This window comes from Arvicola amphibius, chromosome 4 (genome assembly GCF_903992535.2).
Source record: "Arvicola amphibius chromosome 4, mArvAmp1.2, whole genome shotgun sequence".
Classification (NCBI taxonomy): Eukaryota; Metazoa; Chordata; class Mammalia; order Rodentia; family Cricetidae; genus Arvicola; species Arvicola amphibius.
Genome location: NC_052050.1, coordinates 117889641 through 117902400, shown reverse-complemented (window position 1 = coordinate 117902400; position 12760 = coordinate 117889641). Strand labels below are relative to the sequence as shown.

Here is a 12760-nt window from a genome sequence, read left to right as displayed (position 1 = left end):
TCATAAAGTCAATCAGAAGGCACCTTGACAAAGACATAACTTCACAGTGAACAAAAAGATTATTCCATAACATTTCCTGCTGTGCATTTTGCATGTTTTTTAGTTCTATTGAGTTATATCTAATTGACTATTGACTTGTTAATTTGGTTTTTAATTTCAGTTCTTTGAGTTTTAAAATGAAAGTTATTTTACTGCATTCAAATGCTATCTCATTACATTTCTAGATTCTGAAAGTCTAATTATATTTCTTTAAACATGTGATCTGTCTATTGTCATGTACTCAATCTGATAATTCCATCTCTCTGGGTCTAATTTGTGATTTTTATACATAGATATCTGCTTTCTGAGCACGCTGAGTAACTTTATATTATGAGAAAAATTCCTTGGATACATCTGTGAGGTTCCTTTGAGGCATTTGATTAAATTGTATTTGCTTAAGATACAATTTGTTTATGCCTGCCAGCTTCCTTGATATTCTATTATCCTGGGGTGTTATATTACAATGCTAATATTTTGACCTGGGATTTTTAAAAGAGTCTATATTCCTTTCTCTGGACTTGAGTTAGGAATTAACAGAAGCAACTGACCATTCTACTTACTAGTCTTTCAGCTAATGTTGAGGAATTAAAGCTTGTTTTTATGGTGGACTCAACTCTCTTCCTTTCTTTCTTGTTCTCTCTCTCATTGCTTAATCATAGAAGTTCAGAGTTTAACAATCAGAGTTGTTCAAAGGTGTTAGGATTGTATATTATTTTCTTTAAATATATATCTTTGAGAGTCCTAGTCAAAGTTTTGCAATTTCTTCCAGCTTTTCTATGTCTATTGAAGACGCAGATTTAAGTCAGTGACTCCTAACTAACGGTGCTATTTTTTTTTTGTTAGAGAAAACTTGAAAATTTAGGGTCAATTTGGTAATTTGGTAACTAACGAGTGCTGTTAGCTTTGAAATGAGTGTCTCTGGAGAAACACTATCCTGAACTTTGGATTAGCTTACTAAAACGGACATATGTGACGTGGGATGTCCTTCTGTATATGTTGCTTTTATTGGTTACTGAATAAAACTGTTCTGGCCAATGTCTTAGCAGATTACAGCCAGGTAGCAAATCCAATGAGAGAGAGAGAGAGAGAGAGAGAGAGAGAGAGAGAGAGAGAGAGAGAGAGAGAGAGAGAGAGAGAGACAGAGACAGACAGAGAGACAGAGACAGACAGATAGACAGACAGAGAGACAGAGAGAGAGACAGAGAGACAGAGACAGAGAGAGAGAAAGAATAGGCAGAGTCAGGGAGACACCATGTAGCTGCCAAAGCAGACCGACGCCAGACCCTTACCAGTAAGCCACAGCCTTATGTCAATACACAGATTAATAGAAATGGGTTAATTTAAGATGTAAGTGTTAGCTAATAAGAATCTAGAGCTAATAGGCCAAGATGTTGTAGTTAATATTATCTCTATGTGATTATTTGGGTCTGGGCGGCCTCCATTTACACATGTGTCCTTGAGACAAACTCTACATGTAGAACCAGCTGTTTTACTCTGTAACCGGTTTACTTTATTATCATCCCTGACACAATCACACACTCACACACCCTTACATAATGCGATTTTTGCTTGAGTATTTTAAGCATTCTTTACTAGCACAGTGTTTTCTAATCCTTTCATACACTCTGTCACCAGGGGTGAACACAAAACGAAATTTGTTAAGTAGGAAAAATTAGAATATATATTGAGATTACATTATGAAACATTTCCTAGAGAAAATAGGCAAACACATAAAATGTCTAAGTTTCTACTAAATGAAAAAAAAAAGCGACCAGTCAAAATTCTTTACACCACAAGTCAATGTGGGATGAAGGTCTCCAAAGAAGCTACATCTCTGTCATAGACCCAGTGACTGCTTAGTCTGTTGCCTAGGATGTCATGAGTATGGAGACAAGGAATTCAGAAAATTGAAAGCCCGGGCATTTGAGTTAATTTAGTCTTTCTATAAACTATTCTCTTAGCTTTATATCTAAGTGCTGTGAAGACCTACACCAGACTTTCACAAAATCAAGCCAGTCGATATTCTAGTATGAATTATGGAGATGCTCATATGTAACCACTCCTAGCTGAGGCATTACTGTCAGTTGATGAATACTGGGGTAGCGCGCAGTTTTCTTTAAGGGTGACCACTGGTAGTTCAACCATATTCCAGCAGAGCCCACCCCCCCACCATGAATACATGGGCAGCACAAATTGGACTTGGAGGATTATTTGTAGATATTAGAAAAAGAGGAGAGGAAGCTGGGAAGGGTGGGAATTTGGTGGTGGATTTGGGAGAAGAGTGAGGGGAGACTAATAAAAATACATTGTATACTGTCTGAAATTACCAAAGAATTAATAAGAAAATTCCATTTACAAAGACTTTGGGCAAGACTAACCTTAGAAATCAGAAATTTGCTGAAAATACTTATTTTTTTAAAGGACTATAATTTAGTAGTGGTATCGAAACATTTACTTTTATAAATAAATAATCATTAGCAATAAAATTATTTTTAGATTCCAACAACAAATTATTTTTATTTTCTTTATAAAACAAGTTATAAGCCACTCTGTGACATAAGATAATTTTCACTATAAATATTCTATTTAGGGCAGGAAATTTCTTTCACTAATGTTGCCTGTCTCACTTTCAGTTTTAGTTTATTCTGGAAAGTTCAAAAGCATACTTACTATATGTGAGGGTCCTTCAGAAAGTCTAAAAGTCCACAGAATTACTAGACAAGTCTATTCTTATCCATTGTATCTCTAGTCTACTTTTTCTTTTTTCTTGACTCAAAGCATGTTCCTCTGTCTGTGATGGGCTAGTCATATGAGTTCATGCCTGCTATTAGCAGTGTTACTTTGGGGAGTCTGGGGAGTTAATTTCCACGTGTCAATACACACTAAGAAATTCTCTGTCTGAAAATGTTTTGATGATTAGGGACAAGTTGAAGGTTGGTGAGGAGAAACTATTCTTTGAGTATTCACATGTTCTCAAGATATTGTGAGCAGGGAGGGAGCCCTGGTAGATTGCAGAAGTAGCCTGTCTGATTTAGACACATGGTTAGCAACAAGCTACCACCTAATGAGGTATCTATAAGAGCCTGTGCAAACAGCCACTTTGAGAAACAGCCCCAGGAGGGTGAAGTTAACAAACTAAGGAACAATCTGCTAGATAGCACACAGCTGGAAACAAGACAGAGGCACAGCATATTACAAAAGTGAGCTGTGGAAAAGAATGGGATCCTTTAGCATAGAGAACATGTTCAATATATAGATATTCTAATATAGAACAACTTTTTGAACATATAAGTAAATTGCTATAAAGCAAATTGTTATCTTTGAACAAAAGACATTTTGGGGGGAGAACAAACCAATAAGTAATTTTACAGTGTGGATTTTAAGTCCTTGTTATAGAGTTTTATGATTCCCTTGTTTATTCTCATAAACCTATTTTTAATTCTTTTTTTCTATTTGACTGCTTTGCACTATATTTGAGTCATTTATATATTTTAATATGGTGCTATTTCTCTGTTTGGGCACACACACACTCATATTAAAGCTGTAGTTCTGTAAGGTGACCCAGGAGAACAAGTTTATTAAAATCACATTGCTGTATAAGCAATTTCTTACAAAGACCAGAGAGGCAAGCTGTCCTAGAGTGCTGGTCCTCTCAGGTTCTGCCCAGGAAGTGAAAACACCTGGAGACAGATTGGCAGGGACAATTCCAGTGACTGACAGATTGTGATACATAATGATCTCTGGTCATCTCAAGGTTTTCTTTGAAACCTGACCCTTTACCTGTATGTCCCCATAGAATGCAACTTCTGATCTCCAAAACCCATACTGACAATCAAAGAATTTCAATTTTGTGTGAAAATACTTTATCCACATTTTGCTGTGTTGGTGACATCCCTAAACTTCCCCCCAAAATCTGTAGGAAAAAAAAAATCTACTTTTTTTTTTTTTTTTTTTTTTTTTTTTTTTTTTTTTTTTTTTTTTTTTTTTTTTTTTGCTGAGTAACAACTTGCAATAGGAAATACTTCCTGAGCCTAGTATGTATCCATTACATTCAGTGTTTTGTGTTCTGTAGCTTATTTCATCACCTCAACACACTGGAGAGCGGGGAGGGGGGTTAACTCGCCTTTAACAGAAAAAGAGACAACTCAGAGAAGCCAAGCATTCCATTCGTGATCATGTAGGTTAACAAATGTCAGATACAGAATTTCAAATAGTCCTTCGTGTCTGAATATTGTTTCCACATTTCTGTTGATGGGTGTGTGTGTTTGAAGAGTATTGTTCTTAGCAAAACCTAAGTCGTTTTACTGCTAAAGAATCGGGAGCCAGATGTTGGGGTGAAAGCTAGATAGCTCAGAGAGGCTGAGAAAGTACTCAGCTGACCTTCCTCCTCTTCCAGTGTCCCAGAAGCTTCTCCTCTCATTTACTGTCTCAAATAAACCTTCTCAAACTCAATGTCCCTTCCCTCTGTTTCCTGTGTGTCTCTCTAGCCAGTCTCCTGACTCTCTTACCCCCTCTTTCTTTTTCTTTTTCATTTTATTTTTTAATAGTCTTACATTCACTTCCTGTCAACTGGTTTCTTGCTCTGCCTCTTGACCTATGGTTGACTTTATTTAATCCTGTTTGTAATGTCCAAGGAGAAAACTCTTGGATTAAGGTTGGATTAAGATGTATGCTAGGGCTGAGTTACACTTCAAGAAGAAACAGGTTTTTCCAGTAAATAACACAATCTAGGGGGTGCACAGTATGATAAAATATCCTGCAACAAAAGAACATATTAGTCCTGAGCTCATTTTGTTATAATCCTTTTCCAATTCTTCCCTTGTTTACACTAGAAGATTTTTATATATATCATAATTTATACAAAACGTCTGGAACAGCATGCAACATCAATAAGGCTCTGTGTGAATATGCCCACACATGTGGAGAGAAGGGACTAAGACTGACCCATAAGGTGCTTCATCATGCTACACTCTGAGAGTTTTGCCCCTTGTTAGCATGGGGCCATGGTTCAGAGAATCAGTGACTATGTACTCCAGTCACTGCCCCCTTAACACAGTGAAAGATAGAGTGGGCATTATTTTCTGGAATGATTTGAGGTAGCTTCAGGTAGAACGAAAGGCATGTACAGGAAGACAGAAGTGGAAAATAAAGACTTGAGACAGGAAATGTGTAGTGACTGTGGAGAGTGACAGAACTATGACGTCACTGTTGTTCCTCCCTGACTGATTCTGTTCCTCCCTGTCTAGAGATCTTCCAACATAGAAAGTCCAAACCAGCCAGCAAAATGAATGAGAAAGATTATTTAATTTATATTTAATATTTAAAAGAAACCAAGAAAAAGGTCATTAGAAGGTTAAGACTTTATGTCACAGAAGAGATTATTTGTGACCTACATTGATTACCAATATCACCTATGTACAATGAACAAACTCAATCAGTCCTAATTGAACTCATTCTTTACTGATAGTAATTGGTCAGTCAGTAAACACTATATGAGAAGAATTTTTTATCCACCAGCATTCTAGTAAGAAAACAGCAAATTCAGAATAATAGAAAATGCCATGGAGGTCAACATAAGCAGTACAGAATAAAACCGTATAAAGGATGATTCCAAGTCCAGAGCATAAATGTTTGAGAAAAAAATCTCAGCAGGAACCCCAAGAGTCTTTGATAAGCACCACTCCTCAGCCCCAGCAACATAAATGGGAGAGTTTGCTTATGTTGTAGGTATGATAAAAATAGCAATCGATGGTTGGAAAAGAAAACGACTTGTTGGGAAGCTTCTCTAAAAACAGCTTCATGAGTACCTGGACTGTGCCCCCCACAGCTTCTGAGTAACACTTCTGAGTACACACTAGTCAGGCTTTAAGCAGTAAGATAAAGGGGAGCACAAGAATGCTTGTCAGTAGTAGAGAAATTTCTCAGATAATGTCTTTTTTTTTGGTTTTCCTGTTCATTGTGTGTCTTTCTGGTTTCTGAAATATTGATAAAAATATTGACTCAAGAGCTGTTAAACATGTTAAGCCTAGAAACCAAGAGTTACTCTGGGGAAAAAAATCATGGCTACAGATTACATGAAATATACAGTTGAAAGTAGATGGTAGTCAATTCCGTTTCAAAAATCTGACATACGTCCATTGGGAAGGCCTCAGTTCCAGGTTTCAAATAGTTATTATCTCCAAGATGTAAGATCCTAAGATCAGAGAAATATCATTATCAAAGTTAGAATCCCAAGGAAACCAACCACTACTTTTCCAATTCTCTAAATCCAGAGAACTAACTCAATACACCATTCTCCAGGAGCATTTAGGGGTCAATGAACCCTGACACTGTGCAAGTATGTGCGTGGTATGTATGTATGTATGTATGTATGTATGTATGCATGTATGCATGTATGTAATGTATGTATGTATGTGTATGTATATATATACACACACACATTCACATATCTTCAGAATTAGACCTTGTTTTTTGATAATGTGAATGATACATTCTAAAAACAGAAGTGTGATATAAAAAGCTCTATACATCCTTATGAAATTCAAACAGGACACACATATTTGGGCCTGTTCTCCCTACTATTCAACTCTAATTTACCTCTGATGATCTAATTACCCTAATTAAATCTGAACCCTTGAGCTTTTTTTTTTTTTAATAAAAGCTGCTAAGGGTAGATTTTAGGGTTTTCGGTTTGTTTTTGTTTTCTTCTTTTGGTTCTTGGTGTTAGTTGTTAGCTTTCTTTTTTATCATAACTGCTCACTAATGTTAGGTTTTTCTTAATTATGTTTATTTATGAAGGGATCTTCTTTCTGTATTACTAAATTTCCAATAAATATGAGGTAATTAGTACCTAATTTCAGAGCCCAATTTTATTATTTTTAATAGCAAGAGGCAGGGTGGAGACAGACAGGTGGATTGAGATTTATATTCTGATAGCTATAGAACTGCACAAATCTCTTCGTGTCATTTTAAAATCACAGATTCCATGTTTTTTTTTTGTACAAGCTTTGGGGTTATAACTACATTTACAAAATAAATTTAAGGTTTATTTAAAGGACACATGAGAGATATGCTTTTTATTGTTGGTACCTTTTCTTTAATCAATATCCCACAAGCGTTCTCTAAATCAATTTATTTTTAGCTACAATGAGATTACTAGAAGGTGAAATACAATTCAAATTACAAAGACTTAAAATAGGTAAACAAATCAGGAAATCTCTCCTCGGAGTCAGTGTTGTATGTTTAAGCTTTATTACATAAGCATGAGGAATGCTGGGAAATTGCAGGAGATCCTCTTTTATTGACAGAGAGCCTGTGGGTTACTCAACTTGCTTGTACAGATTGCAAGTGGGACACTAATATGTTCAAAGACATTGTGCTAATTACTCACAGAAAGTGTTGCTGGTAGAGCTGCATAAGTTGGAGTTTTTCCTCAGTGCTCAATACTAGTGAGCCCTTGAAGGGGTATATAGAAGGGTTGGTGGGAAGAACGAGAAAGGATAAATGATATAATTATATTCTGATTTAAGAATAAAAAAAGTTGTGCACATATTTTGAGTCTCTGGTCACCTGTAGACCATGGGAGAGCTGTTTATAAGTCTCTGTCCCGGACTCCACATCTTTATCTGAGATGCCCAGTCAGGTCAGAAACCTGGAGAGAAACAGATCAAGACCAAGCATGTGGGAAAAAGTGGCTGAGGCTCCTCGCACGTCGTTGTGCCACTCAGAGCTTTATCATGACAGATTACCAGAATGTTCCTGTTGCTTTAAAACCTTGGTGAGTGAGGCACTGAGAGGCGGTTGTCTACAGTTAGTAGACACAGGAGTTTGTGTCTTTGGACATCTGTTTATGAAAATTAGATGCTCTGCATTTTCTTTCACGAGTAGGAAATGGAAACTTTCATTAGTCTCTAATGACCTTTGCAAAAATTCTTTAAAAAATGATTCTTGACCTTGGCAGCTGTCAAAGCAATTAGAACACGGGTGTTTCATGGTTGTTTCACCAGCATATTGTCAACGTAAGGCAGAATAGTGTGATGGATGTTTGTTCATGCAGCATAAGGGAAAGGCCACATTTGCATGGAAATTCAATTTATAATTGTTTTTATTTTTTATTGATGCTTAGTGAATTGGATCTAAAATGAGCCATTTTTATAAAGGAGGAATGAAAACTGACAGATAATGGAGCTGGGTAAATACCTCTAGTAATTACACAAAGAATTATATCCTCATCCCTCTATTGATTCAATGGAGAGAAAACAAAACATGGATCAGCTTCAGTGACTCTAGGATAGTTACCAAATATAGTAGGAAAGAGTTATGTGTTCAAACTGGTTTTGCTCGAAAACCAGAGTAAGTGTAAAACTCAATTAGAAAGATTCAGTTTGAGAAATCCAAGACTTAATAATCAGGGTGAAGCTACAAGGACAATATGCTTTGACCTTTACAAGGTTTGTGATACTATAATTAAGTTATACCTATCATAAAGAATGGAAACAGTCAAAATAATGGATGTGCAGTTTTCAGGTGGAAAAATTGGAATGGCCTCAGGAACAAGAGAGTGGAGGTAGAGAAACCTAGAGTTTATTTTGAATATAACATTATATTTTGAATAGTAGGAACCTAAAATGCATAAGAACAAGAGAATTCATGAAGGCACACAGGAGGCTTTGGAGGTCAGATATAAAAATGCTTTTTAGAACTTTGTTTAGAAAACCAGAGAATCTTTATAGAGTTAGGCGAGATATCAAGAGCAGCAGGTAAGCAGGCAGAGCTTGGAATCAGGTTTGAAATTTCCATATATTAATATATTTGCTTTATGACTTTACATACAAATTCATAGTATTTGTGACAGTGTGCAAGGCCCGTGAAAGCCCAAGAAAGACTAAATCCCAGCATGAAGAGAAGTGGGCACAAAGTTCTACCTCTAATGGAGGAGCAATTGGCAATTGGTAGGCTGCTGAGAGAGACTCAGTTTTCAATAGGAGTGTAGCTCCTGGTGAGCTGACCAAGATTGACGGTAGGGCTATATATCCAAAAAGATTTAGGCAGCATCAATTTGTTTGGATGGTTTAGGAGGAGCGCACTGAGTAGGTAAAGAATGGGGAAGGATCTAGAAAAAGGAGAAAAACTGAATATGATTAAAACACTGTACAGAATTCTTAAAAATATGAACAAAACTATTTTTAAAAACATGAGATTACACTTGCTATTTAAGAAATTTAAGAAGTGAGTTAAAACTCATGCTCATAAAAATTGTCAAGATAGTGTTATTATTCCTAATAGTAACGAGACATTAAATAAAAAGGATATGTGTGCGTGTATGTGTTTGTGTGTATTCACATATATTCACATACTTTGTGAGTATGTACTAAGAACCTAAGAACAGTTTCGACAGGGTTTGGAAAGATGGATCAGTATGTAAAATACTTGCTGGGCAAATAAAAGGACCTGAATTCAAACTCTGGCATCCGAACAAAAAGCTAGGTATGACATACATCTATAATCTGAGCTCCGTGGATTCGGAGAGAAGAGGAGGCTGTGGTTTGTTGGCCAACCTGTCTAGATAAATAAATGAGTTCTAGGTTTAGTAAAAAGCGCTGTCTCAAAAAAAAAAAAAAAATCAAGGTAGAGCACAAGAAAGGAAGACACCCGACAGACCTTGACCTCTCACTTCCATACTCACTTGCACACATATACAAACACTTACACACACACATATCATACACACACAGTGATTTGTACCTTATGCACAGACACACAAGTAGTGTAATTTCATTTGTATTTTTATTAAATAAAAATTTAATAAATTTTAATAAAAATTTAGTAAAGCGTGTCTGAAGATCAGAAAAGTAAAATAGTCACTCTGGCCAGCCTTACAGACCAGGGAGCAAGGACACACACTTTAATCCCAGTAGTCACAATGATATGCACCTTTAATCCCAGTGGCTACACTAGCTTGACATAGAAACCAGGTGGTAGTGGTGCATGTCCTTGCTCCCAGACTGGACAGGATTATAAAACTGAAGGAGACAACTCTCAGTCTCAGTCTCATTCTGAGATTCCTGGAGGCAGGATTGCCATTTTTGGACTGAGGTAGAGGTAAGAGCCAGTGGCCGGGTGGTTTTGCTTTTCTAGTCTTCAGGTTGAACCCCATTACCTGTCTCTGAATTTTTATTAGTCTTGCTTCACACACATGCACCATACACCAAACACATGCAGCACACACACACACACACACACACACACACACACACACACACACACACACTCCACATACACATAGAGGGTGCATGTTTTGTGTTATAAAATGGGGCACTGAACTGGACAGAGAATTCTCAACAGAAGAAGTTCGAATGGCCAAAAGACACTTAAGGTCATGCTCAACCTCCCTAGCTATCAGGGAAATGCAAATCAAAACAACTTTGAGATATCATCTTACACCTGTCAGATTGGCTAAAATCCAAAACACCAATAATAACCTTTGCTGGAGAGGTTGTGGGATAAGGGGTACACTCATCCATTGCTGGTGGGAATGCAAACTAGTGCAACCACTTTGGAAAGCAGTGTGGCGGTTTCTCAGGAAATTCGGGATCAACCTACCCCAGGACCCAGCAATTCCACTATTGGGAATCTACCCAAGAGATGCCCAATCATACAACAAAAGCATATGCTCATCTATGTTCATAGCAGCATTATTTGTAATAGCCAGATCCTGGAAACAACCTAGATGCCCTTCAGTGGAAGAATGGATGAAGAAACTGTGGAATATATACATGCTAGAATACTACTCAGCGGTAAAAAACAATGACATCTTGAATTTTGCAGGCAAATGGATGGAAATAGAAAACACTATTCTGAGTGAGGTAACCCAGACCCATAAAGATGAACATGGGATGTACTCACTCATATTTGGTTTCTAGCCATATTTAAAGGACATCGAGCCTATAAATTTGGGATCCTTGAGAAGATAATAAGAAGGTGAACTCCCAAAAAAAGATATAGTAATCCTCCTGGATATTGGAAGTAGACACGATCGCCAGGCAAAATTGGGAACTTGAGGGTTGGGCAAGACTGGGCCAAGGGAAGATGGGGAGAGAAAAGTGTGAAGGGGGAGAACGGGGGGAGCTCGGAGGAATGGGGTGCTTGGGATATAGGAAGGGTGGATATGGGAGCAGGGAAGCATATATCTGAATTTAAGGAGCTACCTGAGGGTTGTCAAGAGACTTGACCCTAGAGGGGTTCCCAGGTTTCCAGGGAGATGCCCCCAGTTAGTTCCTTGGGCAGCTGAGGAGAGGGAGCCTGAAAAGGCCAGTTCTTATAGCCATACTGATGAATTTTTTGCATATCACCATAGAACCTCCACCCGACGATAGATGAAGAAAATGACAGAGCCCCACATTGGAGCACCGGACTGAGCTCCCAAGGTCCTGATGAGGAGCAGAAGGAGAGAGAACATGAGAAAGAAAGTCAGGACCGTGAGGGAACCTCCAGCTGGCGACAGATGGGGAAGGTGACTGAGCCCCACATTGGAGCACTGGACTGAGCGCCCAAGGTCCTGATGAGGAGCAGAAGGAGCGAGAACTTGAGGGAGAAAGTCAGGAACGAGAGGGGTGCGTTCACTCATGGAGACGGTGGGACAGAACTAATGGGAGATCACCAACTCCAGTTGGAATGGGTCTGATGGATCATGCGACCAAACCCGTCTCTCTGAATGTGGCCAACAGCGGGGGCTGACTGAGAAGCAAAGGACAATGGCTCTGGGCTCTGATTCTTCTGCATGGACGGGCTCTGTGGGAGCCTTCTCAGCTTGATCGATCACCTTCCTGAACCTGGGGGAGTTGGGAGGACATTGGTCTTAGCATAGACTGGGGAACCCTGATGGCTCCTTGGCCTTGAAAAGGAGGGAGGGGAAGTATGGGTGGAGGGGAGGGGAGGGAAGGGGGAGAAGGAGGGGAGGGAATGGGGAGGAGGAGGGGAGGGAGGGGGGAGGAGGAGGGAAGGAGATGGAAATTTTTAAATATAAAAAAAATAAACCATGAAAAAAAAAAAAAAAAAAGAAAATAAAAGTGTTAATGGAAAAAAAAAAAAAAAAAAAAAAAAAAAAAAAAAAAAAAAATAATAATATCTCCACAATAATCTTCACGAAGACCTAGCCAAGATTCTGGCTTCTGGCTATTTACTACTTGGTTGGATATTACTGTTATTAACTTTAAGAGCACTAAGGGAGTATCGAGGCTGCGTTGCAGACAGATCTGTGACTTCAGAGTTCACATAAGTTTGTTCAGACAGCGTAAACTGCAGCAACAAAGGTAACTTGCAGGGAACAGATGTATGCAATAAACTTGACAGCATCAGGTGATCTAATCAATCGTTGACAGTTTTTGGTCAATAATCGACACCCTCAGTGCTTCAATTTAGGAAGATTCTGGTGTTTTGCAATTGAAAAGATATGGTTCAAGTTTTATAGAACAGGAATAAGTTACAGGAAAAAAAATTAGCAATGTAGAAAAAAGCAAATTGCAGGGGATCCAGAAGGGTGTCTGCAGGGTGGGTTATGCGAAGCAACACCATGATGCCAAAGTTTGGAAATGCATGGGAAAGAAGAAAGAGCATGCTGTTTGAATAAAATTCCTGCTCACTACTTTGAAGATGCAATGACCACATGTTTTTTTGAAAATCACAGAGAAGTGTCACAATTTCCTGTATTATCTCAAATTAT

General features: G+C 38.1%; 1 protein-coding gene across 1 annotated transcript in view; it reads right to left on the bottom strand.

Annotated features, from left to right (window-relative positions):
- The window catches only part of Galntl6 (polypeptide N-acetylgalactosaminyltransferase like 6), a 1112723-nt gene that overhangs the window by 391614 nt on the left and 708349 nt on the right, over window positions 1–12760 (bottom strand). The gene's annotated exons all lie outside the window — the stretch shown is intronic.